General features: G+C 52.5%; 6 pseudogenes; all 6 read left to right on the top strand.

Moving 5' to 3' along the window:
• The first annotated feature begins 8,014 nt into the window (after window positions 1–8,014).
• Window positions 8,015–8,133, top strand: LOC143932326 (5S ribosomal RNA; annotated as a pseudogene).
• Window positions 8,134–8,409: 276 nt separating this feature from the next.
• Window positions 8,410–8,528, top strand: LOC143931753 (5S ribosomal RNA; annotated as a pseudogene).
• Window positions 8,529–9,274: 746 nt separating this feature from the next.
• On the top strand, window positions 9,275–9,393 carry LOC143931044 (5S ribosomal RNA; annotated as a pseudogene).
• A 527-nt stretch (window positions 9,394–9,920) lies between these two features.
• On the top strand, window positions 9,921–10,039 carry LOC143931246 (5S ribosomal RNA; annotated as a pseudogene).
• A 110-nt stretch (window positions 10,040–10,149) lies between these two features.
• On the top strand, window positions 10,150–10,268 carry LOC143931039 (5S ribosomal RNA; annotated as a pseudogene).
• A 105-nt stretch (window positions 10,269–10,373) lies between these two features.
• Window positions 10,374–10,492, top strand: LOC143932172 (5S ribosomal RNA; annotated as a pseudogene).
• The last annotated feature ends 16,960 nt before the right edge of the window (window positions 10,493–27,452 follow it).

Here is a 27,452-nt window from a genome sequence, read left to right as displayed (position 1 = left end):
CCTTTGGGGGTCTGCTTCTGGTGCGGTCTTCTAGTGCCTTTGGGGGGTCTGCTTCTGGTGTGGTCTTCTGGTGCCTTTGGGGGGTCTGCTTCTGGTGTGGTTTTCTGGTGCCTTTGGGGGTCTGCTTCTGGTGCGGTCTTGTGGTGTTTCAAAAGTCCTTGCACCAGCCCTGCCACCACCAAATCTGCGGTGGAAGCGTCAGTTACTTCAAGAGTCCTTTTTACAATGAGAAAGACCTCCTCAGAGCAGTCTTTTGGGTGGGTGAATAACCCTTTGCTCTTGCTGTTCTTTAGGTTCTGGGGTTACAGGCACACTGGTTTCTTCTTCCTGCATATCAGCTTCAGTTTCCTCAATGAAGGATGGAAAGTCTTAGGGGTCTGTTGTCAGCAGGTAAGATTGAGCGTCTTCCAACTCTTCAAAAGGTGGACTTTAAGGTCCAAACTCAGGATCCTCTGGCCTGAGAGTCACCTCAATCACCTTGGGAGGAGAAGAAAAGGGGAGGTGGCAGGCCCTGACATTTGAGATGGCCACAGACAATCTTTCTCTTTATCCTCTGTTTTCATCTTCAGAAACGGGTAGAGAGTGAGATACAGTCACTGGCTGAGATCTTTGTGAGTCCATGGGTGTGAACTGTAAATCTGGCTCTGGTGGCACGTTGTGGAAAATGTTAGATGTATTTTTATATGTATTGTCATAAGAGTCCCCCTGCGTTCATTCTCCCCTAGCCCGCGCTAAAGAGCTGACTGGGGCAGACTGACACTGGTTGAGATCCGTTAGGTAACGTTAACACCACTTGATCTTACCGGATTTAACGAATATCTATTAGCCTGAATGATTTTTGGCCAGAAAATTTGATAAGGGGGGCTAACCCTTCCTTATGTACCACCTAATATCTCTTGATGTGGAATATCTCTGAAATGATGTGAGATCAAACGTTAAAACCAATTGCTCTTCCCGGATCTAATGAATATCTATTTTTCAGGGCTGGTTTAGCCCTTACTTCTCTGGGTTGGCTGCTCAGCTGTCGGCTAATTGCCAGCTCTCATCTCTCTCCACAGTTACCAGCTGTTCCTTATCATGCTCGTCTGACCTGCCTACTTAAAGCTGTCCAGCTGACTTCATCTCTGCCTTCGCCTTGGTCACATCACAAGAAACCATCTCCTGCAGTTCTGTTTAAAGACTGGCTTGCTGACATCCCTTCTGGCTCCTTTTTCCGCTTGCTGCTGTTTCACTTGGATCCCTGACTTCTGGCCTGGCTGATTACCCAATCTGGTTATTGAACTCTGGCCTGGCTGACTACTCGATCGGGTTGCTGGAGTCTGGCTATGCTTTGACTACACTTTCTCTACTTACCTTTTTATTTTTATTTAATAAACAAGTGTGATTTAATTGTACTTCTGTCTCGGTCTGATTCATGGTTTCTGACACTATTAGCCTGAATGATTTTTGGGCAGAAAATTGCATGTGGGGGGGCTAACCCGTCCATATTTACTACGTAATATCTGTATTTTGATGTGTAATATCTCTGAAATGATGGGAGATCTAACATTAAAACTACTTGATCTTACCGGATCTAAGGAATATCTATTAGCCTGAATGGTTTTTGGGCAGAAAATTAAATAAGTGGGGCAACCCCCCTCATTATTCACTTAATAAGTCTCTAATTATGTGAGATCGAACGTCAAAACCACTTGATCTTACGGGATCTAATGAATATTTTTTTCTGGCCAAAATTGCATGTGGGGGGATAACCCGTCCATATGTACCACCTAATATCTCTATTTTGATGGGAAAGGAGATAAGGGGAGGGGGCAGCCCCCCTCATTAATCTCTTAATAAGTTTCTAATTATGTGAGATCTAACATTAAAACCACTTGATCTTACCGGATCTAACAAATATTTATCAGCCTGAATGATTTTTGGCCAGAAAATTTGATAAGGCGGGCTGATGACGGGTTAGCCCCCCCTGCAAATAACTGTTAATATTGCTCCTTCTGTATGAGATCTAACGCAAACAACAGTTGATCTAACCTGATCTAACAAACTGAATACGATTTTTTTAAAATACTGTACATTGTAATAAATCACAGCAGAGGGAGGCTAGAGGTTACAGAAAGGTCACTGTGCAATACAAACAACCAAACATTGAATACCAAAAATGGTCCTCAGTTACCAAAAAAAGCCCGGACCTTCTAGGCTAAATATTATCCTTGGAGGCCAAAAATGGGCCCCAGTGAAAAAAAACAGCACACCCAGCTATTTTTGGTCACCGACAGGGGCGGACTGACCAGTCGGTCACTCGGGTGCCGCCCGAGGTCATTAGGTGCCCGGCCCGGTCTCGGCCAGATGAGAGGCCACTTGAAGCGGATGTGCCGTATCACATGCCGCGATCATGCCGATTACAATACTGCAAATGGTACTTCTAACGGCACGCTGCTCCCCGCCGCCCCCTCCTTCCCTCCCGTCCGTCCCAGGTGATGTCGCAACGCATACCGTACAAGCACCTGGGACGGACGGGAGGGGAGGAGGGGCCGGTGGGGAGCAGCGCACCGTTAGCAGTATTGTAATTGGCATGATCGCGGCATGTGATACGGGCACAGCAGATAAGTGGAGGGGCCGGCAGGGAGCTGCGCCGTTATTATCGGCATCCGGTAAGTGAAGCCTGGGCCTGCCACAAGTGATGGGAGGCGGCAGTACAGAATGCATGTGGCCCCGGATCCCCCCAACCCACAGTGTCCCCCTCTGTGAGTGCCCCCCCGTTTGTGAGTGTCCCCCTGTGTGTTTGTCCCCCTGTGCCCCCGTGTGAGTGTGTCCCCCTGTGTTTGTGTCCCCATGTGTGTGTCCCCCTGTGTGAGTGTCCCCCTGTGTGTGTGAGTGTCCTCATGTGTGTGTGAGTGTCCCCCTGTGTGTGTGTGTGTCCCTGTGTATGTCCCCCTATGTGTGCGTCCCTGTGTGTGTGTCCCCGTGTGTGTGAGTGTCCCCGTGTGTGTGCATCTCCCCGTGTGTGTGTCCCTGTATGTGTGTGTGTGAGAGTGTCCCCCTGTGTGGTGAGTGTGTGTCCATCTGTGTGTGTGTGTCCCCCTGTGTGTGTGTGTGTCCCCCTGTGTGTGTGTGTCCCCCTGTGTGAGTGAGTGTGCGTGTCCCCCTGTGTGTGAGTGTGTATCCCCCTGTGTGTGTGGTGTGAGTGTGTGTGTGTCCCCCTGTGTGTGGTGTGTGTGAGTGTCCCCGTGTGTGTGTGTCCCTGTTTGAGAGAGTGTCCCCTGTGTGTGTGTGTGTGTCCCCCTGTGTGTGTGTCTCCCCTTGTGTGTGTGTGAGAGAGTGTCCCCCTGTGTGTGTGTCCGTATGAGTGTGTGTGTGTCCCCATGTGATTGCGTGTGCCCCCCGTGTGAGTGTGCGTGTCCCCATGTGTGGTGTGAATGTGTGTGTCCCCCTGTGTGTGTGTATGTTTCTTCCCCTGTGTGTGTGTGTCTCCCCCTGTGTGTGTATTTCTTCCCCTGTGTGTCTCTCCCCCTGTGTGTGTGTCTCTCTCCCCCTGTGTGTGTGTCCCCCTGTGTGTGTGTCCCCCTGTGTGTGTGTCCCACTGTGTGTGTCTTCCCCTGTGTGTGTGTGTGTGTCCCTGTGAGTGTGTGTCCCCCTGTGTGCGTGTTTTCCCCTTGTGTGAGTGTCCCCCTGTGTTTGTGTGTGTGTGTGTGTGTGTGTGTGTGTCCCTGTGCTTGTGTGTGTGTGAGAGTGTCCCCCTGTGTGAATGTCCCCCTGTGTGTGTCTCCCCGTGTGTGTCTCCCCGTGTGTGAGTGTCCCTGTATGTGTGTGTGTGAGAGAGAGTGTCCCCCTGTGTGGTGTGAGTGTGTGTCCACCTGTGTGTGTGTCCCCCTGTGTGTGTGCCCCCTGTGTGAGTGAGTGTGCGTGTGTATCCCCCTGTGTGTGTGTGAGAGTGTATCCCCCTGTGTGTGTGTGTGGTGTGAGTGTGTGTGTGTGTCCCCCTGTGTGCGGCGTGTGTGAGTGTCCCCGTGTGTTTGTGTCCCCCTGTGTGTGTGTGTGAGTGTCCCCCTGTGTGTGTGCCTCCCCTTGTGTGTGTCTTCCCTCTTTGTGTGTGTGTGTGTGTGTCTCCCCCTGTGTGTGTGTGAGAGAGAGTGTCCCCCTGTGTGAGTGTGTGTCTCTGTGTGAGTGTGTCCCCCTGTGTGGTGTGTCCCCCCTGTGTGTGTGTGTCCCCCTGTGTGTGTGTGTGTCCGTGTGAGTGTATGTCCCCCCATGTGATTGTGTGTCCCCCCTGTGTGAGTGTGTGTGCCCCCCCTGTGTGTGTGTCTCCCCCTGTGTGTGTGTGTGTCTCCCCCTGTGTGTGTGTGTCTCCCCCTGTGTGTGTATGTCTCCCCCTGTGTGTGTGTGAGTGTGTGTTTCTTCCCCTGTGTGTCTCTCCCCCTGTGTGTGTGTGTGTGTCTCTCCCCCTGTGTGTGAGTGTGACCCCCTGTGTGTGTCTCCCCCTGTGTGTGTGTCCCCCTGTGTGCGTCAGTGTGTCCCTGTGTGTGAGTGGTTCCCCCTGTGTGTGTAAGTGTGTCCCCCTGTGTGTGTGTGTGAGTGTGTCCCCCTGTGTGTGTGTGTCCCTGTGTGTGTGTGTCCCTGTGTGTGTGTGTCCCTGTGTGTGCGTGTGCGTTCTTCCTCCAGTTTCCCCCTGTGTGCTCCCCCCGTGTCTCCCTGTGCAGGTGTGGTGCCCAAGGGGGCCCCATGAGCTTCTATTGCCTGGGGGCCCCATTAGTTGTCAGTCCGCCCCTGGTCACCGAGGACCTTTTTGGCATTCAAAGGTCAGGAGTGTGCCTTTTTTAGTCACCAAGGACCATTTTGGGCATTTAATCACTTCAGCGCAGGACCATTTGGCTGGCCAAAGACCAGAGCACTTTTTGCGATTCGGCACTGCATCGCTTTAACCACTTGCCGACCATTGCAGTCTGATGTACGTCCCTACTTTGGGAACAAACAGAGGCATCTTTAGGGGGTGGCCGTAGTCTGGGACCAGTAGCCCAGAGTCTCGGTCCAGAATGCAGGGAACAGGGGCAGACTGAGCCTTGGTTGGCTCCAGCTCCAGCTTTAGCTCTGCCCCGCTTCCACCCGACTTTACTCTTGGTCACTGATTGCTATAGCCGCCTGGCGGCTAGCAACCATTAACGTCACTGCCCACTGTGCCCACACTGCCCAACATTCAAAGCAGAGGAGGATTGCACTTCCTCCTCCTCCGCGCTAGTGCTCGTGGGGCCTGGCCTACGACTTCTGGTCTGGATTGTCCCGCAGCTGTTATGGTAGCGTGGAGTGTAGAGCCCAGGAGGGAGAGAAAGGGATGACGCTGCCACCCTGAGCAGCATTCGCAGCGGCTCCCTTAGCCTACACTCCTGCAATCTTAGTCCTCTCCCAGCTTGCTGTGCTGGAGCAGGAAGAAGGCAGAAATGACAATGCGGCGGCCGCACCACATCAATACCCACTTGGACGGGCGGCTCTCCTCTTCTCCTTTGGCTGCCTTGCACACCAGCACCACGGATGAGCTGCTGCTGTAGTACCTGAACACATGAAGTCTATCTCCTCCTGGTCAGGTAGGTCAATCAGAGTTTGTATGTCATGTCCCCCTATGTGTGTGTCCCTGTGTGTGTCCCCCCGTGTGTGTGTGTCCCCCGTGTGTGTGAGTGTCCCCGTGTGTGTGTGTCTCCCCGTGTGTGTGTCCCTGTATGTGTGTGTGTGTGAGAGTGTCCCCCTGTGTGGTGAGTGTGTGTCCCCCTGTGTGTGTGTGTCCCCCTGTGTGTGTGTGTGAGTGTGTATCCCCCTGTGTGTGTGGTGGGAGTGTGTGTGTCCCCGTGTGTGTGTGTGTCCCCCTGTTTGAGAGAGTGTGTCCCCTGTGTGTGTGCCTCCCCTTGTGTGTGTCTCCCCTTGTGTGTGTGTGTGTGTGTCCCCCTGTGTGTGTGTCCCCCTGTGTGTGTCTCCCACTGTGTGTGTGTCTTCCCCTGTGTGTGTGTGTCCCCCTGTGTGTGTGTCCCCCTGTGTGTGTGTGTGTCCCTGTGTGTGTGTGTCCCTGTGTGTGTGTGTCCCTGTGTGTGCGTTCTTCCTCCAGTTTCCCCCTGTGTGCTCCCCCCGTGTCTCCCTGTGCAGGTGTGGGACACACACACACAGGGACACACACACACACAGGGGGACACACACACACACACACGGGGACACACACACACACAGGGACACACACACACAGGGGAAGACACACACACAGTGGGAGACACACACAGGGAGACACACACACAGGGGGACACACACACACACACAAGGGGAGACACACACAAGGGGAGGCACACACACAGGGGACACACTCTCTCAAACAGGGGGACACACAAAAGATGGAAAATACCAGCAGTTGACACTGCAATTTACAATGTGAATAAAGACCTAACTTGTCCAGTAGACAATGCACCGATTCTTAAGGATCCAACAGATAAGGAGTTGAAATCCCTGTTAAGATCTACTTTTTCCATGGCAGGTGAAACTACTTAGTCTGCAGTCGCTGCAATAAGCGTCTGTCAATCCCTAAAGGACCAATTTAAACAGGCCCTTAGAGAGCTTCCTGCACAACAAGCCAGAGATTTGGCTGAACTACCAAAAGCATTATGCTTTGCCATATATGCTATTAAAGATTCTATTCACCAGGCGTCATGTCTTATGCTTGTGCATATGCGTAGAATCCCGTGGTTAAAAAATTTGGTCAGCTGAAGCATCATGTAAAGACCTTGTAACTGGGCTCCTTTTCATGGGGAGTGACTATTTGGAGAAAACTTGGATAAATATATCCAAACAATTTCTAATGGGAAAAGTACTCTTTTGCCAGTCAAAAGAAAGTATAAACGCCCTTCATTTAAAAGGGCTCTTTCCCCCTATGCCAGGGGCTTCCGCCTCTAGGCAGAGGTGGCGGCCTCCACCGTCACACTCTAGAGGAAAATCCCAAAGTCAGACCCAGGCTTTAAAAGAAGTCCTGGGGTCGGAAACCTGCAAAGCAGAATCATAAAGCCTCATCGTGAAGAGGCAACACCCCTCACCAAAGTGGGGGGGAAGACTTCTACAGTTTCCAGAATTCTGGAAAGCAAGAAATTCTGGACAGATGGGTCATCTCCACTGTAACGATGAGGTACAAGCTGGAATTTTGGCACTTTCTACCGTCTTGCTTCCTGAGGTCAAGCACTAGACCAATTAATATCTCAAAGGGTGATCATACAGATCCCCCAAAAAGGAGCAAGGCTTGGGGTTTTATTCAAACCTTTTTACAGTACCGAAACCAAAGGGACATGTCAGACCCATTCTAGATTTAAAAAATCTAAAGCCGTTCCTAAAGATACATGCCTTTCGCATGGAGACTATCAGGTCAGTAGTTTATATCCTAGGAGGAGAGCTTCTGGTATCAATCGACATCAGGGATACATATCTGCATGTCCCTATATTTCCCACTCATCAAGAGTTCTGCGGTTTGAGTTGGAACAGCAGCATTTCCAGTTCGTAGCCCTACCCTTTGGGCTAGCCACAGCACCCCAGGTGTTCACTAAAGTGCTGGGTCCACCTCTAGCCAGATTAAGGGCACATGGCATAAGTCGTAGCATACCTAGACAATCTGTTACTAATCAGTTGGCTCATTTGGAGCAAAGCATACGCACTACAACCATCTGAAGAGTTCGGATTCTAAACCTAGAGAAATCTTCCTTAATACTGCTAAAAAAGCTGGAGTACTTGGGTCTGATCGTAGACAGAGCCCACGAAAAAGGTGCTCTTGCCTCGGGCAAAGATCAACTCCATAAGAGTTGATGCGGATGGTCAGGTCAAATGGCCTAATCTCGGAGGCTAAGCAGGGTCAGGCCTGGTTAGTACCTGGATGGGAGACTGCCTGGGAATACCATGTGGCATAGGCTTCTTTTTTTTTTGCCGTTGACTTGTTATTTTCCCTTGTTTACCAAGGTGACAATCTTGGTGTTTGTCAAGAGAGTTGAGGGTGCCCAAAGCAATTGCCTATGGGCACATCACCCTGAAAGCACCCTATCTTGTCCGATCTCGGAGGTTATGCAGGGTCGGGCCTGGTTAGTACCTGGATGGGAGACCACCTGGGAGTACCAGGTGCCGTAGGTTTATTTTTTTAAATTTTTTTGGTGTTGACTTGTTTTTTTCCCTTGTTTCCCAAGGTGACAATCTTGGCATTTGTCAAGAGGGTTGAGGGTGCCCAAAGAGATTGTCTACGGCACATCACCCTACTACTCTGAGAAGTAAGGGCGGGCTGGGTTAGTACGCAGATGGGAGACCGCCTGGGAATACTAGGTGCTGTAGGTTTCTTTTCTTTTTTTCTCTTTTTACCCATGGATACCATCTTGGCATTTGTCAAGAGGGTTGAAGTTGCATAAAGAGCTTGCCTACGGCCACATCACCCTGAAAGCGAACCATCTCATCTGATCTCGGAGACTAAGCAGTGGCGGGCCTGGTTAGTACTTGGATGGGAGACCGCCTGGGAATATCAGGTGCTATAGGCTTCTTTTTTTTTCTTTTTGGCATTGACTTGTTTTTTTCCCTTGTTTCTCAAGGTGACCATCTTGGCGTTTGTCAAAAAGGGTTGAGGATACCCAAAGGGATTGCCTACAGCCATATCACCGTGAAAGCGCCCAATCTCATCTGATCTCGGAGACTAAGCATGGTCGGGCCTAGTGGCCATCTTTGCATTTGTCAAGAGGGATGAGGGTGCCCATAGAGATTGCCCATGGGTAGGGTCGGGCCTGGTAAGTACCTGGATGGGAGACCACCTAGGAATAGGCTTCCTTTTTTTTTTCATTTGGGGCGTTGACTTGTTTTTTCCCTTGTTTCCCAAAGTGTATTTTGGCATTTGTCAAGGGGGTTGACGGTGCCCAAAAAGATTGGCTACGGCCACATCACCTTGAAAGCGCCCCATCTTGTCTCACCTCGGAGGCTAAGCAGGGGCTGAGCCTGGTTAATACCTGGATGGCCAGGTGCCGTAGGCTTATTTATTTTTTTGCGTTTACTTGTTTTTTTCCCTTGTTTCCCAAGGTGACTATATTGGCGTTTGTCAAGATGGTTGAGGGTGTCCGAAGAAATTGCCTATGGCCACATTGCCCTGAAAGTGACTAATCTCGGAGGCTAAGCATGATCAGGCCTGGTTAGTACCTGGATGAGAGACTGCCTGGGAATACAAGGTGCCATAGGCTTCTCTTTTTTTCTTTTTTGGGCTTTTTTTTCAAGAGGGTTCAGGGTGCCCAAAGCGATTGCCTACAGCCACATCTCCCTGAAAGCAACTGATCTCATCTGATCTCGGATGCTTAGCAGGGTTGGGCCTGGTTAGAACCTGGATGGGAGACCCCCTAGGAATACCAAGTGCTGTAGGTTTCTTTTTTTTTGTTGACTTGTTTTTTTTCCCTTGTTTCCCAAGGTGACCATCTTGGCGTTTGTCAAGAGGGTTGAGGGTGCCGAAAGAGATTGCCTATGGCTACATCACCCTGAAAGCTCCTGATCTTGTCTGATCCCGGAGGTTGAGCAGCATTTGGCCTGGTTAGTAACAAATGGGAGACCTCCTGGGAATACCCAGTGCCACGGGCTTCTTTTTTTCTTTTTTTTTTGGCGTTGACTTGTTTTCTCCCTTGTTTCCCAAGGTGATTATCTTGGCGTTTGTCAAGACGGTTGAGGGCGCCCAAAGAAATTTCCTATGGCCAAAACAGTTTGAAAGCGACCAATCTCGTCTAATCTCAGAGGATAAGCAGGGTCAGGCCTGGTTAGTACCTGGATGGGAGACTGCCTGGGAATACCAGGTGGCATAGACTTTTTTTTTTTTTGGGTGTTGACTTGTTATTTTCCCTTGTTTACTAAGGTGACCATCTTTGCGTTTTTTATGAGGGTTGAGAGTGCCCAAAGCAATTGAATACGGCCATATCTCCCTGAAAGCAACAAATCTCATCTGATCTCGGAGGCTTAGCAGGGTCGGGCCTGGTTAGAACCTGGATGGGAGACCCCCTGGGAATACCAGGTGCCGTAGGCTTTTTTTTTTATATGTTGTTGGCGTTGAAGACCTGTTTTAATTTTTTTGCTTGTTTGCAGAGGTGACCATCTTGCCGTTTGTCAAGAGGGTTTAGAGTGGCCAGCACGATGGTCTACGGCTACATCACCCTGAATGCGCCTGATCTCATCTGATCTCGGATGTTAAGCAGGGTCGGGCCTGGTTAGTACCTGGATGGGAGACTGCCTGGGAATACCAGGTGGCATAGACTTTTTTTTTTTTTTTTTTTTTTGGGAGTTGACTTGTTAATTTCCCTTGTTTACCAAGGTGACCATCTTGGGATTTTTCAAGAGGGTTGAGAGTCCCCAAAGCGATTGCCTACGGCCACATCTCCCTGAAAGCAACCAATCTCATCTGATCTTGGAGGCTTAGCAGAGTTGGGGCTGGTTAAAACCTGGATGGGAGACCCCCTGGGAATACCAAGTGCCGTAGGTTTCTTTTTTTTTTTTTTTATGTTGACTTGTTTTTTTTCCCCTTGTTTCCTAAGGTGACCATCTTGGCGTTTGTCAAAAGGGTTGAGGGTGCCGAAAGAGATTGCCTATGGCCATATCACCGTGAAAGCGCCCAATCTCGTCTGATCTCGGAGGCTAAGCAGGGTCGGGCTTAGTGACCATCTTTGCATTTGTCAAGAGGGATGAGGGTGCCCAAAGAGATTGCCTATGGGCAGGGTAGGGCCTGGTTAGTACCTGAATGGGAAACCGCCTGGTAATACAAGGTGATGTAGGCTTCTTTTTTTGGGGGGGGGGGGGGGGGCGTTGACTTATTTTTTTCCCTTGTTTCCCAAGGTTATTATCTTGGCGTTTGTCAAGACGATTGAGGGCACCCAAAGAGATTTCCTATGGCCACATCACCTTGAAAGCGACCAATCTTGTCTAATCTCGGAGGCTAAGCAGGCTTAGGCCTGGTTAGTACCTGGATGGGAGACTGCCTGGGAATACCAGGTAGCATAGGCTTCTTTTATTTTTTTTTGGCGTTGACTTATTTTTCCTTGTTTTCCATGGTGACTATCTTGGCATTTGTGAAGGAGGTTTAGGGTGCCCAAAGAGATTGTCTTTGGCCTCATCACCCTGAAAGCTCAAAATCTCGTCTTATCTTGGAGGCTAAGCAGGTTCGGGCCTGATTAGCATCTGGAGGGGAGACCGCCTGGGAATACCAGGAGCTGCAGTCTTCTTTTTTTTTTTTTTTTGCGTCGACTTGTTTTTTTCCCTTGTTTCCCAAGGTGACCATCTTGAGGTTTGTCAAGAGGGTTGACGGTGCCCAAAGAGATTGCCTATGGCCACATCACCCTCAAAGCCCTAATCTCGTCTGATCTCGGAGGCTAAACAGGGTCAGGCCTGGTCAGTACCTGGATGGGAGACCGCCTGAGAATAGCATGTGCCATAGGCATCTTTTTTTTTTTTTTGCCGTTAACTTGTTTTGTTTTCCCTTGTTTGATGACCATCTTGGCGTTTGTCAAGAGGGTGGAGTGTGCCCAAAGAGATTGCCTACAGCCACATCACCCTGAAAGCACCTGATCTTGGAGGCTAAGCAGAGTCGGGCCTGGTTAGTACCTGCATTAGTTGACCTGTTTTGTATATCTGGTTTCCCAAGATGACCTTCTTGGCATTTCTCAAGAGGGTTTTGGGTGCCAGAAGAGATTGCCTATGGCCACTCCACTCTGAAAGCACCCGATCTCATCTGGTCTTGAAGACTAAGCAGAGATGGGCCTGCTTAGTACCTGGATGGGAGACTGCCTTTTTTTGTGGTTCCCCAAGGTGACCATCTTGGCATTTCTCAAGAGGGTATTCCCAGGCGGTCTCCCATCTAGGTACTAACCAGGCCCGTCCCTGCTTAGTATCAGATGCTTTCAGGGTGATGTTGCCATAGGCACTCACTTTTGGCACCCTCAACCCTCTTGACAAACACCAAGATGGTCACCTTGGGAAACAAGGGAAAAAAAGAAGTCAACCATGCCATATTAGCACCTCAAGAAATGAGATAGGCAGTCATAAACTAAAAGATGCGTAAATTCCAGAAAATGTACCATCGTTTTCAGACGCTATAACATTTGCGCAAACCAATAAATATACACTTATTAACATTACCAAAGACATGTGGCTGAATACATTTTGACCTAAAAGTATGAATAAAATTGAGTTTATTGGATTTTTCTTATAACAAAAAGCAGAAAATATAATTTTCTTTCAATATTTTTTAGATTTTTCCGTTTATATCGCAAAAAAAAAAAAAAAAAAAAAAAATTGCAGAGGCAATCAAATACCTTAAAAAAAAAAAACCTCTCTATTTGTGGGGAAAAAAGGATGAACTACGTGACCCACACTGACCTACCTGACACACGCTGACCTACCTGACATACATACACTGACCTACCTGACACACACTGACCTGGTCCCTGACATACAAACTCTGATTGACCTACCTGACCAGGAGGAGATAGACTTCATGTGTTCAGGTACTACAGCAGCAGCTCATCCGTGGTGCTGGTGTGCAAGGAAGCCAGAGGAGAAGAGGAGAGCCGCCCGTCCAAGTGGGTATTGATGTGGTGCGGCCGCCACATTGTCATTTCTGCCTTCTTCCTGCTCCAGCACAGCAAGCTGGGAGAGGACTAAGATTGCAGGAGTGTAGGCTAAGGGAGCTGCTGCGAATGCTGCTCAGGGTGGCGGCGTCATCCCTTTCTCTCCCTCCTGGGCTCTACACTCCACGCTACCATAACAGCTGCGGGACAATCCAGACCAGAAGTCGTAGGCCAGGCCCCACGAGCACTAGCGCGGAGGAGGAGGAAGTGCAATCCTCCTCTGCTTTGAATGTTGGGCAGTGTGGGCACAGTGGGCAGTGACGTTAATGGTTGCTAGCCGCCAGGCGGCTATAGCAATCAGTGACCAAGAGTAAAGTCGGGTGGAAGCGGGGTAGAGCTAAAGCTGGAGCTGGAGCCAACCATGGCTCAGTCTGCCCCTGTTCCCTGCATTCTGGACCGAGACTCTGGGCTACTGGTCCCAGACTACGGCCACCCCCTAAAGATGCCTCTGTTTGTTCCCAAAGTAGGGACGTACATCAGAGTGCAATGGTCGGCAAGTGGTTAAAGCGACGCAGTGCCGAATCGCAAAAAGTGCTCTGGTCTTTGGCCAGCCAAATGGTCCTGCGCTGAAGTGATTAAATGCCCACTCTCACACAGGGGGACACTCTCACACACATACAGGGACACTCACACACGGGGAGACACACACGGGGAGACACTCACACAGGGGGACACTCTCACACACACACACACAGGGGGACACACACACACACAAACACAGGGGGACACACACACAGGGGGACACTCACACAGGGGGACACACACACACACACACAGGGGGACACACACACACACACAGGGGGACACACACACACACAGGGACACACACACACAGGGGAAGACACACACACAGTGGGAGACACACACAGGGGGACACACACACAGGGGGACACACACACACACACAAGGGGAGACACACACAAGGGGAGGCACACACACAGGGGACACACTCTCTCAAACAGGGGGACACACACACACACGGGGACACACACACTCCCACCACACACACGGGGGGATACACACTCACACACACACACACAGGGGGACACACACACACAGGGGGACACACACTCACCACACAGGGGGACACTCTCACACACACACACATACAGGGACACACACACGGGGAGACACACACACACGGGGACACTCACACACACGGGGGACACACACACACATAGGGGGACACACACAGGGACACACACATAGGGGGACATGACATACAAACTCTGATTGACCTACCTGACCAGGAGGAGATAGACTTCATGTGTTCAGGTACTACAGCAGCAGCTCATCCGTGGTGCTGGTGTGCAAGGCAGCCAGAGGAGAAGAGGAGAGCCGCCCGTCCAAGTGGGTATTGATGTGGTGCGGCCGCCGCATTGTCATTTCTGCCTTCTTCCTGCTCCAGCACAGCAAGCTGGGTGAGGACTAAGATTGCAGGAGTGTAGGCTAAGGGAGCCGCTGCGAATGCTGCTCAGGGTGGCGGCGTCATCCCTTTCTCTCCCTCCTGGGCTCTACAATCCACGCTACCATAACAGCTGCGGGACAATCCAGACCAGAAGTCGTAGGCCAGGCCCCACGAGCACTAGCGCGGAGGAGGAGGAAGTGCAATCCTCCTCTGCTTTGAATGTTGGGCAGTGTGGGCACAGTGGGCAGTGACGTTAATGGTTGCTAGCCGCCAGGCGGCTATAGCAATCAGCGACCAAGAGTAAAGTTGGGTGGAAGCGGGGCAGAGCTAAAGCTGGAGCTGGAGCCAACCAAGGCTCAGTCTGCCCCTGTTCCCTGCATTCTGTTTCCTGGATACAACCTGCCAGGTGTCGCTAACATCCATTGAAGCTGGTGGAGACGTGTGAGATTCTGATTGAGCTGGAAGGATGTCCCATGCTCTAAGCAGCTTCAGTCCTTCCTCCAGAGAATTGACCACAGACACCTGCTCATCTTTAGTGATATGTAACTTAGCCGGATATCCCCAGCGGTATAAGATGGCGTGGTTACGCAGAGCTTTAGTAATGGATAACAGGGCTTTACGTTTCTGCATGGTGTACTGGGACAAGTCCGCAAAAAGCTGAATATGTGCATAGCATTCAGGTGGTTGTTTGTTTTTGCGATGAGCAGACATGAAATTTTCTTTAATGTGGTAAAAATGTACCCGCATAAGGACATCCCTAGGGATGTTGTCTGGTAGATGGGACGGTTTGGGGAGTCGATGGATCCTGTCAATCACTAAATCAGAGTCAGTGGTGTCCGGCAGAAAGGATCTCATCATAGTTTGAGCATATTGCAATAGTTGGCCCGGGGTGATCACTTCGGGGATCCCCCTAATTTTGAGGTTGTTGCGGCGGGATCTATCTTCAAGGTCAGCGACCTTTGACCTAAGCCAGGACACCTCGTCAGCTTGCTCATTATGGGCATCAACTAATGAGTTATAAGAGGTGGCATAATCGCCCATTTTTTCCTCCACATGAGATACTCTGTCTCCCAGCTCCCCCATGTCTGCCTTAAAACTCCGCATGCAGTCCATTAGGTCCGCGTGGAGGGAGCTGCGAAGGGACACCAGCATGTCTTTCAACGTGGTGTCAGACACCGGCTGGTTGGTGGTGGGGAACGAATGGAGCGTTTCAGCTAGTTCCCTAGTATCATCCAAGCCCTCGTGGTCCCCGCTCACCTTGTCGGCGGTCACGTCCACCGTCAGACGGGGTTTAGATTTCGCCGGGCTCCGGGACAGCGGGGATGAGACATCCGGAGGGTCTCTGGACACGCTGGGGCTGTGTTTCGGGCTCGGAGAGGATGTCGCAGACTCGCTGGAGGTAGGCGGCGAGGCGTCTCCGGCGCCATCTTGGAGTAGGCCGCGGTCTTTCTGCGGGAAGAAGTGTTGAAGTTTATGGAGCTGTGAGACTCCTTTCCTCTTTTTGGCCATGCCGAGGGAATGAGGGATAGTTCCCACGCAGGTAGTGGTTAGTTAGAGTTAAAGTCCTCTCCGTTAAGCGTCGTTCCCCGGTCTCCAGCACGGAGCTATCTGCTCACACGTCCATGCAGTAGCTCGGTAGCCACGCCCCCCGTTCCCTGCATTCTGGACCGAGACTCTGGGCTACTGGTCCCAGACTACGGCCACCCCCTAAAGATGCCTCTGTTTGTTCCCAAAGTAGGGACGTACATCAGAGTGCAATGGTCGGCAAGTGGTTAAAGCGATGCAGTGCCGAATCGCAAAAAGTGCTCTGGTCTTTGGCCAGCCAAATGGTCCTGCGCTGAAGTGATTAAATGCCCAAAATGGTCCTTGGTGACTAAAAAAGGCACACTCCTGACCTTTGAATGCCAAAAAGGTCCTCGGTGACCAGGGGCGGACTGACAGCTAATGGGGCCCCCAGGCAATAGAAGCTCATGGGGCCCCCTTGGGCACCACACCTGCACAGGGAGACACGGGGGGAGCACACAGGGGGAAACTGGAGGAAGAACGCACACGCACACACAGGGGGACACACACACAGGGACACACACACACACAGGTGGACACACTCACACACACACACACAGGGGGACACACTTACACACACAGGGGGAACCACTCACACACAGGGACACACTGACGCACACAGGGGGACACACACACAGGGGGAGACACACACAGGGGGTCACACTCACACACAGGGGGAGAGACACACACACACACACACAGGGGGAGAGACACACAGGGGAAGAAACAGACACTCACACACACACAGGGGGAGACATACACACACAGGGGGAGACACACACACAGGGGGACACACACACTCACACCACACACAGGGGGACACGCACACTCACACAGGGGAGCACACACACTCACACGGGGGGGACACACAATCACATGGGGGGACATACACTCACACGGACACACACACACACACACAGGGGGGACACACCACACAGGGGGACACACTCACACAGAGACACACACTCACACAGGGGGACACTCTCTCTCACACACACAGGGGGAGACACACACACAAAGAGGGAAGACACACACAAGGGGAGGCACACACACAGGGGGACACTCACACACACCGCACACAGGGGGACACACACACACTCACACCACACACACACACACAGGGGGATACACTCTCACACACACACACACAGGGGGATACACACGCACACTCACTCACACAGGGGGCACACACACAGGTGGACACACACTCACACCACACAGGGGGACACTCTCTCACACACACACACATACAGGGACACTCACACACGGGGAGACACACACAGGGGGACACTCTCACACACACACACAAGGACAGGGACACACACACACACACAAACACAGGGGGACACTCACACAAGGGGAAAACACGCACACAGGGGGACACACACTCACAGGGACACACACACACACACACAGGGGAAGACACACACAGTGGGACACACACACAGGGGGACACACACCCAGGGGGACACACACACAGGGGGAGAGAGACACACACACAGGGGGAGAGACACACAGGGGAAGAAATACACACACAGGGGAAGAAACATACACACACACACACACACACACACACAGGGGGACACACACATTCACACCACACATGGGGACACGCACACTCACACGGGGGGCACACGCAATCACATGGGGACACACACACACTCATACGGACACACAAACAGGGGGACACTCTCTCACACACACACACAAGGGGAGACACACACACACAGGGGGACACACACACACACACAGGGGACACTCTCTCAAACAGGGACACACACACACGGGGACACTCACACACACCACACACAGGGGGGCACACACACACTCACACCACACACACAGGGGGATACACACTCACACACAGGGGGACACGCACACTCACTCACACAGGGACACACACACACACACAGGGGGACACACACACACAGATGGACACACACTCACCACACATGGGGACACTCTCACACACACACATACAGGGACACACACACGGGGAGACGCACACACATGGGGACACTCACACACACGGGGGGGGGACACACACGGGGAGACACACACAGGGACGCACACATAGGGGGACATACACAGGGACACACACACACACAGGGGGACACTCACACACACATGGGGACACTCACACACACAGGGGGACACTCACACAGGGGGACACACACATGGGGACACAAACACAGGGGGACACACTCACACGGGGGCACAGGGGGACAAACACACAGGGGGACACACACATGGGGACACAAACACAGGGGGACACACTCACACACACATGGGGACACTCACACACACAGGGGGACACTCACACAGGGGGACACACACATGGGGACACAAACACAGGGGGACACACTCACACGGGGGCACAGGGGGACAAACACACAGGGGGACACACACATGGGGACACAAACACAGGGGGACACACTCACACGGGGGCACAGGGGGACAAACACACAGGGGGACACTCACAAACGGGGGGGCACTCACAGAGGGGGACACTGTGGGTTGGGGGGATCCGGGGCCACATGCATTCTGTACTGCCGCCTCCCATCACTTGTGGCAGGCCCAGGCTTCACTTACCGGATGCCGATAATAACGGCGCAGCTCCCTGCCGGCCCCTCCACTTATCTGCTGTGCCCGTATCACATGCCGCGATCATGCCAATTACAATACTGCTAACGGTGCGCTGCTCCCCACCGGCCCCTCCTCCCCTCCCGTCCGTCCCAGGTGCTTGTACCGTATGCGTTGTGACATCACCTGGGACGGACGGGAGGGAAGGAGGGGGCGGCGGGGTGCAGCGTGCCATTAGAAGTACCGTTTGCAGTATTGTAATCGGCATGATCGCGGCATGTGATACGGCACATCCGCTTCAAGTGGCCTCTCATCTGGCCGAGACCGGGCCGGGCACCTAATGACCTCGGGCGGCGCCCGAGTGACCGACTGGTCAGTCCGCCCCTGTCGGTGACCAAAAATAGCTGGGTGTGCTGTTTTTTTTCACTGGGGCCCATTTTTGGCCTCCAAGGATAATATTTAGCCTAGAAGGTCCGGGCTTTTTTTGGTAATTGAGGACCATTTTTGGTATTCAATGTTTGGTTGTTTGTATTGCACAGTGACCTTTCTGTAACCTCTAGCCTCCCTCTGCTGTGATTTACTACAATGTACAGTATTTAAAAAAATCGTATTCAGTTTGTTAGATCTTTTTTGATCAGGTTAGATCAACTGTTGTTTGCGTTAGATCTCATACAGAAGAAGCAATATTAACAGTTATTTGCAGGGGGGGCTAACCCGTCATCAGCCCGCCTTATCAAATTTTCTGGCCAAAAATCATTCAGGCTGATAAATATTTGTTAGATCCGGTAAGATCAAGTGGTTTTAATGTTAGATCTCACATAATTAGAGACTTATTAAGAGATTAATGAGGGGGGCTGCCCCCTCCCCTTATCTCCTTTCCCATCAAAATAGAGATATTAGGTGGTACATATGGACGGGTTATCCCCCCACATGCAATTTTGGCCAGAAAAAAATATTCATTAGATCCGGTAAGATCAAGTGGTTTTGACGTTCGATCTCACATAATTAGAGACTTATTAAGTGAATAATGAGGGGGGTTGCCCCCCTTATTTAATTTTCTGCCCAAAAACCATTCAGGCTAATAGATATTCCTTAGATCCGGTAAGATCAAGTAGTTTTAATGTTAGATCTCCCATCATTTCAGAGATATTACACATCAAAATACAGATATTACGTGGTACATATGGACGGGTTAGCCCCCCCACATGCAATTTTCTGCCCAAAAATCATTCAGGCTAATAGTGTCAGAAACCATGAATCAGACCGAGACAGAAGTACAATTAAATCACACTTGTTTATTAAATAAAAATAAAAAGGTAAGTAGAGAAAGTGTAGTCAAAGCATAGCCAGACTCCAGCAACCCGATCGAGTAGTCAGCCAGGCCAGAGTTCAATAACCAGATCGGGTAATCAGCCAGGACAGAAGTCAGGGATCCAAGTGAAACAGCAGCAAGCGGAAAAAGGAGCCAGAAGGGATGTCAGCAAGCCAGTCTTTAAACAGAACTGCAGGAGATGGTTTCTTGTGATGTGACCAAGGCGAAGGCAGAGATGAAGTCAGCTGGACAGCTTTAAGTAGGCAGGTCAGACGAGCATGATAAGGAACAGCTGGTAACTGTGGAGAGAGATGAGAGCTGGCAATTAGCCGACAGCTGAGCAGCCAACCCAGAGAAGTAAGGGCTAAACCAGCCCTGAAAAATAGATATTCATTAGATCCGGGAAGAGCAATTGGTTTTAACGTTTGATCTCACATCATTTCAGAGATATTCCACATCAAAATAGAGATATTAGGTGGTACATAAGGAAGGGTTAGCCCCCCTTATCAAATTTTCTGGCCAAAAATCATTCAGGCTAATAGATATTCGTTAAATCCGGTAAGATCAAGTGGTGTTAACGTTACCTAACGGATCTCAACCAGCGTCAGTCTGCCCCAGTCAGCTCTTTAGCGCGGGCTAGGGGAGAATGAACGCAGGGGGACTCTTATGACACCCCCCATCTAACATTTTCCACAACGTGCCACCAGAGCCAGATTTACAGTTCACACCCATGGACTCACAAAGATCTCAGCCAGTGACTGTATCTCACTCTCTACCCGTTTCTGAAGATGAAAACAGAGGATAAAGAGAAAGATTGTCTGTGGCCATCTCAAATGTCAGGGCCTGCCACCTCCCCTTTTCTTCTCCTCCCAAGGTGATTGAGGTGACTCTCAGGCCAGAGGATCCTGAGTTTGGACCTTAAAGTCCACCTTTTGAAGAGTTGGAAGACGCTCAATCTTACCTGCTGACAACAGACCCCTAAGACTTTCCATCCTTCATTGAGGAAACTGAAGCTGATATGCAGGAAGAAGAAACCAGTGTGCCTGTAACCCCAGAACCTAAAGAACAGCAAGAGCAAAGGGTTATTCACCCACCCAAAAGACTGCTCTGAGGAGGTCTTTCTCATTGTAAAAAGGACTCTTGAAGTAACTGACGCTTCCACCGCAGATTTGGTGGTGGCAGGGCTGGTGCAAGGACTTTTGAAACACCACAAGACCGCACCAGAAGCAGACCCCCAAAGGCACCAGAAAACCACACCAGAAGCAGACCCCCCAAAGGCACCAGAAGACCACACCAGAAGCAGACCCCCCAAAGGCACTAGAAGACCGCACCAGAAGCAGACCCCCAAAGGCACTAGAAGACCGCACCAGAAGCAGACCCCCCAAAGGTACCAAAAGACCGCACCAGAAGCAGACCCCCAAAGGCACCAGAAGCAGACCCCCAAAGACCGCACCAGAAGAAGACCCCAAAAGGCACTAGAAGACCGCACCAAAAGCAGACCCCCAAAGGCACCAGAAGACCGTACCAGGAGCAGACCCCCCAAAGACTGCACCAGAAGCAGACCCCCAAAGGCACCAGAAGACCACACCAGAAGCAGACCCCCCAAATGCACCAGAAGCAGACCCCCCAAAGGCACCAGAAGCAGACCACCAAAGGCACCAGAAGACCGCACCAGAAGCAGACCCCCAAAGACCGAAACAGAAGCAGACCCCCCAAAGGCACCAGAAGACCGCACAAGAAGCAGACCCCCAAAGGCACCAGAAGACCGCACAAGAAGCAGACCCCCCAAAGGCACCAGAAGACCACACCAAAAGCAGACCCCCAAAGGCACCAGAAGCAGACCCCCCAAAAGCACCAGAAGACCGAAACAGAAGCAGGCCCCCAAAGAAGGCACCAGAAGACCGAAACAGAAGCAGACCCCCAAAGGCACCAGACGACCACACGAGAAGCAGACCCCCAAAGGCTCCAGAAGACCAATCCAGAAGCAGACCCCCAAAGGCACCAGAAGACCGCTTCAGAAGCAGACCCCCAAAGGCACCAGAAGACCACGCCAGAAGCAGACCCCCCAAAGGCACCAGATGACCACGACCACACCAGAAGCAGACCCCCCCAAAGGTACCAAAAGACCGCACCAGAAGCAGACCCCCAAAGGCACCAGAAGCAGACCCCCCAAGACCGCACCAGAGGAAGACCCCCAAAGGCACTAGAAGACCGCACCAGAAGCAGACCCCCAAAGGCACCAGAAGATCGCACAAGAAGTAGACCCCCCAAAGGCACCAGAAGACCACACCAGAAGCAGACCACCAAAGGCACCAGAAGCAGACCCCCCAAAAGCACCAGAAGACCGAAACAGAAGCAGACCCCCAAAGAAGGCACCAGAAGACTGAAACAGAAGCAGACCCCCAAAGGCACCAGAAGACCACACCAGAAGCAGACCCCCCCAAAGGTACCAGAAGACCGCACCAGAAGCAGACCCCCCCCAAAGGCACCAGAAGACCGCACCAGAAGCAGACCCCCAAAGACTGCACCAGAAGAAGACCCCCAAAGGCACCAGAAGACCGCACCAGAAGCAGACCCCCAAAGGCACCAGAAGACCGCACCAGAAGCAGACCCCCAAAGGCACCAGAAGACCACACCAGAAGCAGACCCCCCAAAGGCACTAGAAGACCGCACCAGAAGCAGACCCCCCAAAGGTACCAAAAGACCCCACCAGAAGCAGACCCCCAAAGGCACCAGAAGCAGACCCCAAAGACCGCACCAGAAGAAGACCCCCAAAGGCACTAGAAGACCGCAGCAGAAGCAGACCCCCAAAGGCACCAGAAGACCGTACCAGAAGCAGATCCCCAAAGGCACCAGACGCAGACCCCCCAAAGGCACCAGAAGACCCCCCAAAAGCACCAGAAGCAGACCCCCAAAGGCACCAGAAGACCGCACCAGAAGCAGACCCCCAAAGACCGCAACAGAAGCAGACCCCCCAAAGGCACCAGAAGACCGCACAAGAAGCAGACCCCCCAAAGGCACCAGAAGACCGCACCAGAAGCAGACCCCCCAAAAGGCACCAGAAGACTGCACCAGAAGCAGACCCCCCAAAAGGCACCAGAAGACCGCACCAGAAGCAGACCCCCAATGGCACCAGAAGACCGCACCAGAAGCAGACCCCCCAAAGGCACCAGAAGACCACAACAGAAGCAGACCCCCCAAAGGCACCAGAAGACCGCACCAGAAGCAGACCCCCCAAAGGCACCAGAAGCAGACCCCCAAAGACCGCACCAAAAGAAGACCCCCAAAGGCACTAGAAGACCGCACCAGAAGCAGACCCCCAAAGGCACCAGAAGACCGTACCAGAAGAAGACCCCCAAAGACCGCACCAGAAGCAGACCCCCAAAGGCACCAAACGACCACACCAGACGCTGACCCCCCAAAGGCACCAGACGCAGACCCCCCAAAGGCACCAGAAGAAGACCCCCCAAAGGCACCAGAAGCAGACCCCCAAAGGCACCAGAAGACCGCACCAGAAGCAGACCCCCAAACACTGCAACAGAAGCAGACCCCCCAAAGGCACCAGAAGACCGCACAAAAACCTTTTGAAGAGTTGGAAGACGCTCAATCTTACCTGCTGACAACAGACCCCTAAGACTTTCCATCCTTCATTGAGGAAACTGAAGCTGATATGCAGGAAGAAGAAACCAGTGTGCCTGTAACCCCAGAACCTAAAGAACAGCAAGAGCAAAGGGTTATTCACCCACCCAAAAGACTGCTCTGAGGAGGTCTTTCTCATTGTAAAAAGGACTCTTGAAGTAACTGACGCTTCCACCGCAGATTTGGTGGTGGCAGGGCTGGTGCAAGGACTTTTGAGGCACCAGAAGACCGCACCAGAAGCAGACCCCCAAAGGCACCAGAAAACCATACCAGAAGCAGACCCCCCAAAGGCACCAGAAGACCACACCAGAAGCAGACCCCCCAAAGGCACTAGAAGACCGCACCAGAAGCAGACCCCCCAAAGGTACCAAAAGACCGCACCAGAAGCAGACCCCCAAAGGCACCAGAAGCAGACCCCCAAAGACCGCACCAGAAGAAGACCCCAAAAGGCACTAGAAGACCGCACCAAAAGCAGACCCCCAAAGGCACCAGAAGACCGTACCAGGAGCAGACCCCCCAAAGACTGCACCAGAAGCAGATCCCCAAAGGCACCAGAAGACCACACCAGAAGCAGACCCCCCAAAGGCACCAGAAGCAGACCCCCCAAAGGCACCAGAAGCAGACCACCAAAGGCACCAGAAGACCGCACCAGAAGCAGACCCCCAAAGACCGAAACAGAAGCAGACCCCCCAAAGGCACCAGAAGACCGCACAAGAAGCAGACCCCCAAAGGCACCAGAAGACCGCACAAGAAGCAGACCCCCCAAAGGCACCAGAAGACCGCACAAGAAGCAGACCCCCCAAAGGCACCAGAAGACCGCACCAGAAGCAGACCCCCCAAAGGCACCAGAAGACCACAACAGAAGCAGACCCCCCAAAGGCACCAGAAGACCGCACCAGAAGCAGACCCCCAAAGGCACCAGAAGACCGCACCAGAAGCAGACCCCCAAAGACAGCAACAGAAGCAGACCCCCAAAGGCACCAGAAGACCGCACAAGAAGCAGACCCCCCAAAGGCACCAGAAGACCACACCAAAAGCAGACCCCCAAAGGCACCAGAAGCAGACCCCCCAAAAGCACCAGAAGACCGAAACAGAAGCAGGCCCCCAAAGAAGGCACCAGAAGACTGAAACAGAAGCAGACCCCCAAAGGCACCAGACGACCACACCAGAAGCAGACCCCCAAAGGCTCCAGAAGACCAATCCAGAAGCAGACCCCCAAAGGCACCAGAAGACCGCTCCAGAAGCAGACCCCCAAAGGCACCAGAAGACCACGCCAGAAGCAGACCTACCAAAGGCACCAGATGACCACGACCACACCAGAAGCAGACCCCCCCAAAGGTACCAAAAGACCGCACCAGAAGCAGACCCCCAAAGGCACCAGAAGCAGACCCCCCAAGACCGCACCAGAAGAAGACCCCCAAAGGCACTAGAAGACCGCACCAGAAGCAGACCCCCAAAGGCACCAGAAGACCACACCAGAAGCAGACCCCCAAAGGCACCAGAAGCAGACCCCCCAAAAGCACCAGAAGACCGAAACAGAAGCAGACCCCCAAAGAAGGCACCAGAAGACTGAAACAGAAGCAGACCCCCAAAGGCACCAGAAGACCACACCAGAAGCAGACCCCCCCAAAGGTACCAGAAGACCGCACCAGAAGCAGACCCCCCCCCAAAGGCACCAGAAGACCGCACCAGAAGCAGACCCCCAAAGACCGCACCAGAAGAAGACCCCCAAAGGCACCAGAAGACCGCACCAGAAGCAGACCCCCAAAGGCACCAGAAGACCGCACCAGAAGCAGACCCCCAAAGGCACCAGAAGACCACACCAGAAGCAGACCCCCCAAAGGCACTAGAAGACCGCACCAGAAGCAGACCCCCCAAAGGTACCAAAAGACCCCACCAGAAGCAGACCCCCAAAGGCACCAGAAGCAGACCCCAAAGACCGTACCAGAAGAAGACCCCCAAAGGCACTAGAAGACCGCAGCAGAAGCAGACCCCCAAAGGCACCAGAAGACCGTACCAGAAGCAGACCCCTAAAGACCGCACCAGAAGCAGACCCCCAAAGGCACCAGAAGAACACACCAGAAGCAGACCCCCAAAGGCACCAGACGCAGACCCCCCAAAGGCACCAGAAGACCCCCCAAAAGCACCAGAAGCAAACCCCCAAAGGCACCAGAAGACCGCACCAGAAGCAGACCCCCAAAGACCGCAACAGAAGCAGACCCCCCAAAGGCACCAGAAGACCGCACAAGAAGCAGACCCCCCCAAAGGCACCAGAAGACCGCACAAGAAGCAGACCCCCCAAAGGCACCAGAAGACCGCACCAGAAGCAGACCCCCCAAAAGGCACCAGAAGACCGCACCAGAAGCAGACCCCCCAAAAGGCACCAGAAGACCGCACCAGAAGCAGACCCCCCAAAAGGCACCAGAAGACCGCACCAGAAGCAGACCCCCCAAAAGGCACCAGAAGACCGCACCAGAAGCAGACCCCCAATGGCACCAGAAGACCGCACCAGAAGCAGACCCCCCAAAGGCACCAGAAGACCCCACCAGAAGCAGACCCCCAAAGGCACCAGAATACCGCACCAGAAGCAGACCCCCAAAGACTGCAACAGAAGCAGACCCCCCAAAGGCACCAGAAGACCACACCAGAAGCAGACCCCCCAAAGGCACCAGAAGACCACAACAGAAGCAGACCCCCCAAAGGCACCAGAAGACCGCACCAGAAGCAGACCCCCCAAAGGCACCAGAAGCAGACCCCCAAAGACCGCACCAGAAGAAGACCCCCAAAGGCACTAGAAGACCGCACCAGAAGCAGACCCCCAAAGGCACCAGAAGACCGTACCAGAAGAAGACCCCCAAAGACCGCACCAGAAGCAGACCCCCAAAGGCACCAAAAGACCACACCAGACGCTGACCCCCCAAAGGCACCAGACGCAGACCCCCCAAAGGCACCAGAAGAAGACCCCCCAAAGGCACCAGAAGCAGACCCCCAAAGGCACCAGAAGACCGCACCAGAAGCAGACCCCCAAACACTGCAACAGAAGCAGACCCCCCAAAGGCACCAGAAGACCGCACAAGAAGCAGACCCCCCAAAGGCACCAGAAGACCGCACAAGAAGCAGACCCCCCAAAAGGCACCAGAAGACCGCATCAGAAGCAGACCCCTCAAAAGGCACCAGAAGACCGCACCAGAAGCAGACCCCCCAAATGGCACCAGAAGCAGACCTCCCAAAAGGCACCAGAAGACCACAACAGAAGCAGACCCCCCAAAGGCACCAGAAGACCACACCAAAAGCAGACACCCAAAGGCACCAGAAGCAGACCCCCCAAAAGCACCAGAAGACCGAAACAGAAGCAGAACCCCAAAGAAGGCACCAGAAGACCGAAACAGAAGCAGACCCCCAAAGGCACCAGAAGACCACACCAGAAGCAGACCCCCAAAGACCGCACCAGAAGCAGACCCCCAAAGACCGCACCAGAAGCAGACCCCCAAAGACCGCACCAGAAGCAGAGCCCCAAAGGCACCAGAAGACCACACCAGAAGCAGACCCCCCAAAGGCACCAGAAGCACACCCCCAAAGGCACCAGAAGACCGCACCAGAAGCAGACCCCCCAAAGGCACCAGAAGACCGCACAAGAAGCAGACCCCCCAAAGGCACCAGAAGACCGCACCAGAAGCAGACCCCCCAAAAGGCACCAAAAATTTGGCCTCACTGGACCTAGAGTTGCCAACTCATCCCTTTAAACCCAAACACATATGAATTGCACAGGTTCTGAAACCAATTTAATGCAGATAAGGCACCAAGTGAGTTTAATTACCACCTGAATCAGCCACAGAACCCGTGAAATTCACATGTGTTTGGTTTTAAAGGGGTGAGAGGGCAACTCTAAGCCCTTGTACACACGGTCGGAGATTCCGACAACGAAATCCGTCAGATTTTGTCCGACGGATTTTGTCCGAAACTGTTGTATACACACGGTTCACACATAGGTTCTTTACCACATGATCAGCTGTGTCCAATCACAACAAATGTTAGATGACATGCTAGTACATTTTTGGCAGACAACGGTCTGTTGTCAGATTTTTGCATCGTATGTACACAAGCTTGTTGCACAAAAGTCCAAAGTACAAGCACGCATGAGCGGAATAAATGCTCACCAAACACGACATTAGCAGAAGGTGCCCAAAGGGTGGCGCCCAAGAGCTGAAATTCCACGTAGTACATCACTGCATTCGTGTTTGTTGGCCGACAATTGTGTATAATCTTGTATGCAGGACAAGTTTACGGCACACGCCTTTTCGGACAAAAGTCTGAC

The sequence above is a fragment of the Lithobates pipiens genome, unplaced genomic scaffold (assembly GCF_037356315.1).
Source record: "Lithobates pipiens isolate NorthernLeopardFrog02 unplaced genomic scaffold, aLitPip1_a1.2 Scaffold_25, whole genome shotgun sequence".
NCBI lineage: Eukaryota > Metazoa > Chordata > Amphibia > Anura > Ranidae > Lithobates > Lithobates pipiens.
The sequence above is the reverse complement of the archived record's forward strand: the minus strand, read 5'-3'. Positions and strand labels throughout refer to the sequence as shown.